Source organism: Hypanus sabinus, unplaced genomic scaffold (assembly GCF_030144855.1).
Source record: "Hypanus sabinus isolate sHypSab1 unplaced genomic scaffold, sHypSab1.hap1 scaffold_185, whole genome shotgun sequence".
Lineage (NCBI taxonomy): Eukaryota > Metazoa > Chordata > Chondrichthyes > Myliobatiformes > Dasyatidae > Hypanus > Hypanus sabinus.
In genome coordinates, this window is record NW_026779939.1 from 491,006 (window position 1) to 502,753 (window position 11,748).

Genomic DNA, 11,748 nt, shown 5'->3' on the forward strand with positions numbered 1-11,748 from the left:
ACCATTTTCAAAGCCACTCTTTGCATTGCAACTTACTTACTGTGCAGAATGTAACTGATCTCGGCTGTTCAGGAGGCGGCGCATTTCAGGGGAAAGGGACAGACGGCCCGGTCACATTTCAGTCCGTTGAACGTTCTGCCTGAGCGGGAGAGAGTGGTAAGAGGGAAAGTGTCTTAAATAGGGAGGAGAGTCAAAAAAAGAAGGCTTAGTGAGGAGGTCAGTGAGATAGAAATGCAGAGGAGAGAGAGGGAGTGGAGGAGAAAGGAGAGAGCTGGAGAGAGAAGCGAAATTGATCCGGGGTAGAGGCATTCATGGGAGAGAAATAGGGAGAGTGAGGGGAGAATGAGGGAAGCAGAGAGAGAAAATGATAGACAGAAGTTGATGGAGTGTTTTTGTGAGAACTGCTAAAGTTCCTTCTGTTGGGCTGACGTCGCTGCTGTTTTTATTTTTGCTGTCTGTATGACGGTCCAGTCAGTGTAGCCGCACGCTTTCAATACTTCTCTGAAATACTGATAAACCCCAGCTCATGTTCACATGGGTGAAGAGAGTCAATACTGATAAACCCCAGCTCATGTTCACATGGGTGAAGAGAGTCAAACCTCAGTCTCTGTGCAGCATGTGTTGGTTTCCTCTGAACTTCAATATCGACACGTTCGCATTCTTTGATAAGTGATAAACAGTCTAAAAACAGCAATCTATTGTTTGACTTCGTCTCGGAGGGTGGGGGTTTGCTTACTTCGGTGGGTGTTGCGGGTTGTCCCGGGGCCGTGGTTTCCAGAGCACAGAGGGTCTGAAGCCCCGGCGATAAGCAGAGCAACGGGAGCGCTGACGGTCAAACCAGGAATCAACTGGAGGTTGGGGTTGGGGTGGGGTATTCGTTGCAAATCTGTCTGACAATGGAGGCTCTAAATGAGTGACAATATATCCGACCGTCTTTCCCTCCGCATCATCCCTCACTCTTCCCCTCTTCCATTCATTTCTCGCTCCCTTCTTCTCTTCTGATGTCCCTCCAAATTGCATATTCCTTCACCCTCAATCGGCTCTTCTCTGCATCTCTCCTCCCTCTCTTCCTCCGCCCCTTGACTGTCGTCTCTCTCTCCCTCTCTCTCCTTCTCCCGCTTTGCCCAGTTATTTCGCCCTCTCACTCTCAGTTTTCTCACTCTCTCCCCTATTTCTTTCTGCAGGAATCCACCCTCTATATTTCGACGCTTCTCTCTCCCCACATCTTACCTTCCTCTTATTTATTGCGCTCCCACTTTCTGATCCAGTATACCACGTCTCTCTATCCGCCAAACCCTGACCTTCCGCTCACTCTTCCTCCCTTTGTTTCTCCCCACCCTCACTACTCTTCCACGCGCCACTCTCACCGGTCCAGACCAGCTCCTCTGACACACTCCATCTCCTTCATCTCCTGCTCTTCCTCCCTCTGCTCACGGCTTCTCCCTTTATCAAAGCTCATCTGGTGTTTGCCTGAGTCGATCTGATCCCCGTGTCAACACGGGCTTCCTCTGACAACGGTTACTTCCCCTCGCTGAGTCCAGAGACGCAGAGGATCCTTGAAAGGATGGACGACAGAGAGACGTACATCAATGTGGCGCTCAATAAACCGGAGTCACGGTCTTCATCGAGAAGTGAGTGGGGCAGAGACGGAGGGAGGGAGTTCAATCTCTTTCTGACCCCGGGACTGTGACATGGGACGGTATAGATGGAACATCACTCTGTATCCGAACCCTGGACTGTGCAATGGGCGGTGTGGAGGGAGATTCACTCTCTTTCTGATCCAGGGAGAGGGTAAAGTGACGGTGTGGATGGTGCTTCAGGCTGTGTCTGACCCCTGAGTGTGCGATGGAACGGTGTCGAGGGAGATTCACTCTGTGCTCGAATCCTGGAATGTGTGACGGGACGGTGTGGAGGGAGATACACTCTCTTTCTGTCCCAGGTACTGGGGTAAAGGGGCGGTGTGGACGGTGCTTCACTCTGTGTCTTACACCGGGAGTGTGTGATGTGAGAGTTTGGAGGGAGTTTCAATCACTTTCTGACCACATCAGTGGGTAATGGGACCGTGTTGAGGGATCTTCACTCTGTTTCTGACCCTGGGAGTGTGTGATGTGACGGTGTGGATGGAACTTCACTCTGTGTCTGACACTGGGAGTGTGTGATTGTGACGGTGCGGAGTGAGTTTCACTCCGTGTCAGAACCGGGAGTGTGTGATGGGACGGAGTGGAGGCGAGATTTATTCCTTTTCTGTGCCTGGGAGTGTGTGATGGGACGGAGTCGATGAAGCGTCAACCAGTGTCCGAGCACAGAAGTGTTTGATTGGAGTGTGTAGAGGGAACTTCACTCTGAGTCTGACCCCGGCAGTGTGTGATTGGACCGTGTGTAGTGAGTTTCACTCTGTCTGAATCCAGAAGTGTGTGATGCGGCTTTAAGGAGGGAGATTCACTTTGTTTCTGATCCCGGGAGTGTGCGATAGGATGATTTGGAGGGAGATTCGGTCTATGTCTGAACCTGGGAATGTGTGATGGGAGGGTGTGGAGCGAGTTTTACTGTGTTTCTGACTCTGACTGTTCTGTCCCAAGCTGAACCTGATGTATGGTAGGTGGAACTAAATGTCAAGACCCCCTCTGTTCCCAGGGTCCGGACAGTTGGAGGGCAGATTAACTTTTGTTGCTTTGACTGTTTCGCTGCTGTCTATTCCTGTCGAGAAATCTCATGGCAAGCGCACTGTTAACCCTAATGGTTCCGTGTGAGAGGGAATGCAGGCGAGACTGGGTGAGATACGAGCTCCGTGGGAGGGTCTGTGAGGAGGGAGGGCTCAGGGAAGGGTCGGGGTGGAGACAGAGCAGTGGGAGCGGCGGTATAGAGAGAGGGCTGTGGAAAGGAATGAGTAGATTGCTCTGGGTGGTGGTGGGTACAGAGAAAGCCATGGGATTTGTGGTGTGGTAAGAGTACTGTGTGAGGTTTTAAATTAGGTGCAAGAAGGCGGGAGAGCTGTGTTGTTGGGGGTGTGATGCGAGAACGGGGAGTGCGAAAAACAGCCTGGGCGGAGTTGCGAGGAGGGAGGAGAGTGGAAAGAGGCGGTGAGGAAGGGGTTCTCTATAAAATGTCAAGGACCCTCTCCCCGTTCGAATCCCACTTTCTCATTCCTCTCTCTAACCTGAGTCGCTCTTTCTTCCCCGATCTTTCAAACGCAAATACTCTCTCATCCACTTTTCACCCTCTCTGTCCCACTAATTCCTTTATGTTACCATCCTTCTCACGCTTTCTCCCATTTCCCAACCCTTCTCTCTGTCTTTTCAAGAATCTCTCCCCTTGTACGCCTACTGCTCTCTGTTGCAATTTCCCATCTATGTAATTCCATTTCCGCGCTCTCCCCTTCCCCACACTCACTGCTCTCTCTCTTTCACATTCCCACTCTCTGCCGTTCTCACTGTCCACGCGCACTCTTTCCCTCATTCCCCTCAATTCGTCCCTCCTCCTCCGCTCCATCCTATCTCAGTCTCTGTCCCCGTTCATATCCTGTCGCTGTCCCCCAATTTTCGGATCAACTTAACCTCCTCAACCTCTCGCCCTCTGTATTCACCACGCCTTGCTCTCCCTCACGCTCACCCCCTCTCTTAACTCTATCTTTTAACCCTCTCTCTTTCTCCCTTTCTCTCTCGCACCAATCTGCCTCCGAAATTTACCCTCCAAATCCCCACTATCACCTCTTTCGTTATCCCTCTCACCAGTCTCACTCCCCTTCAGGCATAACCTCGTTCCCTTTACTCCTTCCCTCTCTCTGTCTTTCCTCTTTCTCGCCCCCATTCGCTCCCATCTTCTCGCCCATCGCTCCAATCGCTCACTCCTCAGTCCATTTATCCTTTTCATCCTCACTCTCCTGCTCTGTCTCCTCGGCACTTCCAACGTCTCTCACTTCCAACCCCTACCTCTCTGCCCTCCCTTTAAGCACTCTATGTTCTTGTCTTTCAGTCCTCACCCTTCTCCCATTATTTACCGGTCTCTCCTCCTTCTATTTCTCTCTCTCTCTCATTCTCTCACTTTCTTCCCCAGACAGTCAGACCTCCATCGACTCAGAGTCGATCTTTGGGAAAGACGAACCCCTCATCGATGAGGCTGAGGATTCTCCCACTGCCTCGGGACCCGGCGAGCTGCGAATGACTGCACAGACAGGTCAGAGTTCACAGTAACGCCGCCATTCTGAAGGGGTCATGTGCCAAATCCCAAGTGTCCAAGTTCCTAATGCATCTGCCTCGACCACTACCTCTGGCAATTTGTGCCATGGACTGCCCACCATCTGGGTAACAAAGGGTTATTAATCGGCTCTCCAATTCAATGTGTTTGCATGTTTCCCATCTGATTTTGACCTGCGAGCTCTGGTTCCCGATTCTCCAAGATGATAGAAAATAATTCTACGTATTCAGTGTGTTTCTGCACCTCGTAGCCCTAAATACCTCTGAAAGGTCACCCCTGCACTGCAAGGAATGTAGCCCCAACCTTCCTGACCTCTCTCTGTAACTCGCCCCATCCGGTTCCGACAATGTTATCGCAAATCTCCATTGTAATAATGATCAGAGTCGTATTTACCGACAAGGACCTTGATTATCTAATTTACCAAGCACGTGAGATTATACACTGAATACCTTGTGTTCACACCGGCTAACTCACCCTGACCTTCCATGCACAGTCAGAGAACAGAAAAGATATCGCCAATTGAAAAGGAGGTTCTTCTGCTGGCCACATGTTCTTCGTAGCCGCGTCAAAAAGTCCACGGGTTCGTAGGGCACCCCACATCCACGATAATTGTTCTCACGCAGAGTTACACCCGCCAGAAGAATTGAAGCGTTGTTTTATATTAATTACTTAAACATTCACCTATTGCATTCCAGTGTCATTGGCTACAGGTCACGTATCTGACTGTTAACAGTTTTCATTGGCTCTGCTCCAGGCCTGCATCAATTTTTCTCCTCTGACCAGCAAGTTACAATCTGCCATTTATGACACTTTGTTCTCAGTCAGCCTGAATCGAGCAGATCTGGCAGGCCCAAATCCACGGACTCTATCCACACTTCCCGCTGCGTCACTGAAGCAGCTACCGTAATAAAGATTCTCTGGATATAACCATATAACAATTACAGCACGGAAACAGGCCATCTCGACCCTCCTACATCGTGCCGAACGCTTACTCTCACCTGGTCCCACCGACCTGCACTCAGCCCCATAATCCTACATTTCTTTCCTGTTAATATACCTATCCAATTTTACTTTAAATGACAATATCGATCCTGCCTCTACCACTTCTACTGGAAGCTCGTTACAAACAGCTACCACTCTCTGAGTAAAGAAATCCCCCTTCGTGTTACATCTAAACTTTTGCCCCCTAACTATCAACTCACGTCCTTTTGTTTTCAATCTCCCCTACTTTCAAAGAAAAAAGCCTATCCACGTCAACTATATCTATCCCCCACATAATTTTAAAAACCTCTATCAAGCCCCCCGCCCCCCCCCCTCAACCTTCTATGTTCCAACGAATAAAGGGCAAACTTACTCAAACTTTGCCTGTAACTTAGGTGCTGAAACCTAGGTCACATTCCAGTCAATCTCCTCTGTACTCACTGTATGTTGTTGACATCATTCCGATAATTCCCTGTCCACAACTTTACACAATACACCGAATTTGACCTCACCAATGTCTTGTACAATTTTAACATTACATCCTAACTCCTATACTCAATGCTCTGATTTATAAAGGCAGGCATACCAAAAGCTTTCTTCACCACCCTATCCACCTGAGATTCCACGTTCAGGGAACTATGCACCATTATTCCAAGATCACTCTATTCTAATGCGCTTCTTGATGGCCTACCACTTATCATGTATATCCTATTTTGATTATTCCTACCTAAATGTAGCACCTCACACTTATCAGCTTTAAACTCCATGTTCCATCGTTCAGCCCACTCTTCTCACTGGCCTAAATGTCTCTGCAAGCTTTGAAAACCTACTTCATTATCAACATTCACCACCTACCTTTAGCATCATCGGCATACTGACTAATCCAATGTTCCACCCCATCATCCAGATCATTAATGTATATGACAAACAACATTGGGCCAGTACATATCCCAGAGGCACAACACTCGTCAGCGGCCTCCAACCTGACAAACAGTTATCCACCACTACTTTCTGGCATCTCCAAACCAGTCACTGTTGAATCCATTTTGCTACTTTAATATTAATGCCTAACGATTGAACTTATGAAACTAACCTTCCGTGCGGAACTTTGTCCAAGGCCTTACTGAAGTACAGGTAGACAACATCCACTGCTTTACCCTCGTCAACGTTACTCGCGAGCTCTTCCAAAATTCAATAAGGTTTGTCAAACATGACCTTCCACGCACAAATCCATGCTGACTGTTCCTAATCAGTCCCTGTCTATCCAGATAATTATATATACCATCTCTAAGAATACTTCTATTAATTGGCCCACCACTGATGTCAAGCTGACAGGCATATAATAGCTAAGTTTACTCTCAGAATCATTTTTAAGCAAAGGATCCACATGAGCAATACGCCAGTCTTCTAGCTCCATCCCCGTTTCAAACCACTGCGACCGACCCTGTATAATTGACTTACAACCCACCCCCTCTCCACACATACACCCCCACATTGGGGGAAGATACGAAAACAAGCTTCGTCAGGCTCAAAGACAGACTCTACACGCTTTTATCAGATTATTGTACCTGCGTTAGCAGGTCACAGTCCATATTATTGACGTCACTCAATGTGTCACGTGCTATACTCACAAGTGTACAAGACACTTCGTCCCTTCGCTTCCGCTCCCTCCTGCCGGTCTCTCTCCACGTTCATCTAGTTTCGCTCTCCTCCAACTTTCCTTTCCACTACCCCTGCACACCCTCTCGACCGTCGGTCTTAACCCTCTCTCTTTAACCTATCTCCCTTTCTCTATCGCTCCCTTTGTCTCGCACCCTTCTGCCTCCCAAAGTTATCCTTCCAATCCCCACTCTCACCTTCGATTTCACTATCCCTCTTTCTAGTCTCACTCCCCTTCCGGCACCACCTCGCGCTCTTTACTTATTCCCTCTCACTTTATTTCCCCTTTCTCGCCCCCATTCTCTCCCATTTTCTCGGCCATCACTGCAATCGGTCTGTCCGCACCCCATTTATCCTTTTCATCCTCAATCTCCTGCTCTGTCTCCTCGGATCGTTCTCCACACTTCCCCCACTCTCTCACTTCCAATCCCTACCTCTCAGCCCTCTCTTTCCGCACTCTATGTTCTTGTCTCTGTGTGTTCACCATTCTCCCAATATTTAACGGTCGCTCATGCTTTTATTTCTCTCTCTCTCATTCACTCACTTTCTTCCACAGATTCTCAGACCTCTACCGACACAGAGCTGAACATTGGGAAAGATGAACCCCTCATCCATGAGGGTGAGGATCGTCCCATCGCCTCGGGACCCGGCGAGCTGCGACTCACTGCACAGACAGGTCGGAGTTCACAGTACCGGCTCCATTCTGAAGGGGTCACGTGTCAAATACCAAGTGTCCAAGTTTCTAATGCATCTGCCTCGACCACTATCTCTGGCAGATTGTGCCATGGACTGACCACCATCTGGGTAACAAAGGGTTATTAATCGGCTCTCCAATTCAATGTGTTTGCATGTTTCCCCTCTCAACTTGGACCTGCGAGCTCTGGTCCCCGATTCTCCAAGGTGATAGAAAATAACTCTACGTATTCGCTCTGTTTCTTCACCTCGTGGCTTTAAATACCTCTGAAAGGTCACCCCTACACTGCAAGGAATGTAGTCCCAACCATCCTGATCTCTCTCTGTAACTCGCCCCATCGGGTTCCGACAATATTTTCGCAAATCTCCATTATAATAATGATCAGAGTCGTGTTTACCGACAAGTACCTTGATTATCTAATTTACCAAGCACGTGAGTTTATACACTAAATACCTTGTGTTCACACTGGCTAACTCACCCTGACCTTCCATGCACAGTCAGAGAACAGAAAAGATATCACCAATTGAAAAGGAGGTTCTTCTGCTGGCCACATGTTCCTCATGGCCGCGTCAAAATGTCCACGGGTTCGTAGGGCACCCCACATCCACGATAATTGTTCTCACGCAGAGTTACACCCGCCAGAAGAATTGAAGCGTTGTTTTATATTAATTACCTAAACATTCACCTATTGCATTCCAGTGTCATTGGCTGCAGGTCACGTGTCTGAACTTTAACAGTATTCATTGTCTCTGCTCTAGGCCTGCATCAATTATTGTTCTCTGACCAGCAAGTCACAATCTGTCGTTGGTGACACTTTGTTCTCAGTCAGCTTCAATCGAGCAGATCAGACAGTCCCAAATCGATTTCCACACTTTCCAATGCGTCGCTAAAGCAGCTACTGTACTAAAGACACCATATCTAACCATATAACAACTACAGCACGGAAACAGGCCATTTCGACCCTTCTATTCCGTGCCGAACGCTTACGTCACGTAGTCCCACCGACTCGCCCTCAGCCCATAGCCCTCCATTCCTTTCCTGTCCATATAACTATCCAATTTTACTTTAAGTGCCAATATCGAACCTGTCTCTACCACTTCTACTGGAAGCTCGTTACACGCAGCTACCTCTCTCTGATTAAAGAAATACCCACTCGTGATACCCCTAAACTTTTGCCCCTTAACTCTCAACTCACGTCCTCCTGTTTTCAATCTCCCCTACTTTCAAAATAAAAAGCCTATCCAAGTCAACTCTATCTATCCCCCTCATAATTTTAAATACCTCTATCAAGTCTCCCCTCAATCTTCTATGCTCGAAAGAATAAAGGCCTAACTTGCTCAACCTTTGCCTGTTACTTAGGGGCTGAAACCCATTAACATTCCCATAAATCTCCTCTGCACTCTCTCTATTTTGTTGACATATTTCCTATCATTCGGTTTCCACAACTTTACACAATACTGCAAATTTGGCCTTACCAAAGTATTGAACAATGTTAACATTATATCCCAACTCCTATACTCAATGCTCTGATTTATAAAGGCCGGCATACCAAAAGCTTTCTTCACCACCATATCCACATGAGATTCCACCTTCAGGGAAATATACACCAACATTCCTAGATCACTCTATTCTACGTTTCTTCATGGCCGTCCTTTTATCATGAATATCCAATTTTGATTATTCCTACCTAAATGTAGCACCTCACACTTATCAGTTTTAAAATCCAACTTCCATCATTCAGCCCAGTCTTCTCACTGGCCTAAATGTCTCTACAAGCTTTGAAAACCTACTTCATTATCCACAAAGCCACCTACCTTAGTATCATCTGCATGCTTACTAATCCGATATACCACCCCATCATCCAGATCATTAATGTATATGACAAACTACATTGGACCCAGTACATATCCCAGAGGCACAACACTAGTCACCGGCCTCCAACCTGGCAAACAGTTATCCACCACTACTCTCTGGCATCTCCCACCCAGCCACTGTTGAATCCACTTTGCTACTTTAATATTAATACCTAACGATTGAACCTTCCTAACTAACGTTCCGTGCGGAACCTTCTCCAAGGCCTTACTGAAGTCCATATAGACAACATCCACTGCTTTACACTCGTCAAGGCTACTCGCGACCTCTTCCAAAATTCAATAAGATTTGTCAAACACGACCTTCCTCGCACAAATCCATGCTGACTGTTCATAATCAGACACTGTCTATCCAGACAATTATGTATACCAACTCTAAGAATACTTTTATTAATTGTCCCACCACTGACGTCAAACTGACAGGCATATAATTGCTAGGTTTACTGTTAGAACCCTTTTTAAACAATGGAACCACATGAGCAATACGCCAGTCCTCCAGCACCATCCCAGTTTTTATCCACTGCGACCGACCCTGGATAATTGACTTACAACCCACCCCCTCTCCACACATACTCCCCCACATCGGGGGAAGATACGAAAACAAGTTTCGTCGGCTCAAAGATAGATTCTACACGCTATTATCAGATTATTCTACCAGCGCAAGTAGGTCAGATACCATATTATTGACGTCACTCTCAATGTGTCACGTGCTATACTCACAAGTGTACAAGACACTTTGACCCTCCACTTCCGCTCCCTCCTGTCTGTCTCTCTCCACGTTCATCCCGTTTCGCTCTCCCCCAATTTTCCGATCCACTACTCCTCCATACCCTCTCGACCCTCTGTATTCACCCGCCACTCTCTACCTCATGCTCTCTCCCCTCGCTCCTAACCCTCTCTCTTTAACCTCACTCCCGTTCTCTATCGCTCCCTTTGTCTCGCACCCCTCTGCCTTCCAGATTTAGCCTCCTAATCCCCACTCTCACCTTTTCTTTCGCTATCCCTCTCACTAGTCTCACGCACCTTCCGGCACCACCTCGCTCTCTTTACTTATTCCCTCTCCCTGTCTTTCCCCATTCTCGCCCCCATCCACTCCATTTGTTCGCCCATCGCTTCAATTGCTCACTCCTCACTCCATTTATCCTTGTCATCCTCACTCTCCTGCTCCGTCTCCTTGGCTCTCTCCCCTCACTTCCACCTCTCCTTCACATCCAATCACTACCTATCAGCTCTCTCTTTAGGCAATCTATCTTTTTTGTCTCTCTGTCCTCACCATTCCCCCATTATTTACCGGTCTCTCCTGCTTCTATTTCTCTCTCTCTCTCATTCTCTCACTTTCTTCCCCAGGCCGTCAGACCTCCATCTACAAAAAGCTGAACATTGGGAAAGATGACAGTGAAGATCCTCCCATTGCCTCGGGACCCGGCGAGCTGCAAGTCACAACACAGACAGGTCAGAGTTCACAGTGAAGACGCCATTCTGAAGGGGTCACGTGTGAAATCCCAAGAGTCCATGTTTCTAATGCATCTGCCTCGACCACTACCTCTGGCAGTGTGTGCCATGGAGTGACCACCATCTGGGTAACAAAGGGTTGTCACTCGGCTCCACAGTTAAATGTGTTTCCTTCTTTCTCCTCTCAGCTCAGACCTGTGAGCTCTGGTCCTGGGTTCTCTAAGTCGAGAGAAAAGACTGTTTATTTACACCTTCTCTACAGGGTACCCACATCTCTGGTGCTGTGTTCCCTGGAGTTCACGAAAATGGGGGAGGGAGCTCATGAAACATTCCGAATGTTAAAAGGCCTGAACAGATCAGACACGGCAACGTTATTCCCAATAGTAGTGTAATCTAGGACGAGAGGACACAAGCTCAGGATTAAAGGATGTCCAGTTAGAACGGAGACGCAGATAAATTCCTTAGGTCAGACGGCGGTAAATCTGTGGAAATTGTTGCCACGAGCGGCTGTGAAGCCAAGTCACTGGGTGCATTTAAGGCAGGATGGATAGGTTATTGATTAGCCGGCATGGGGAGAATGCAGGGGAGCGGGGATGACTGGAAGAATTAGATTAGGGCATGTTTGAAAGACGGGGCAGTCTCGATGGCCTGAATGGGTTACTTCTGCTACTATATCTTATGGTGTCATGTCTTGTGGTCTTTCCACAGCTGCGCATGTTCAGCAGTCTAAAGTAAAGTTCGGAAATAGACCGTACCGTCTGATCTGCCTACTTTGCCTAGTTACGTCCGCCTTCATCGTGATTGTGGTCGGACTCTCGATCCACGGTGAGTGGAATGGTCTCCGGGTGGAGTTAGACCGTGAATAAGGAGAGTAGAATGAATTGTTGTTGTAAAACA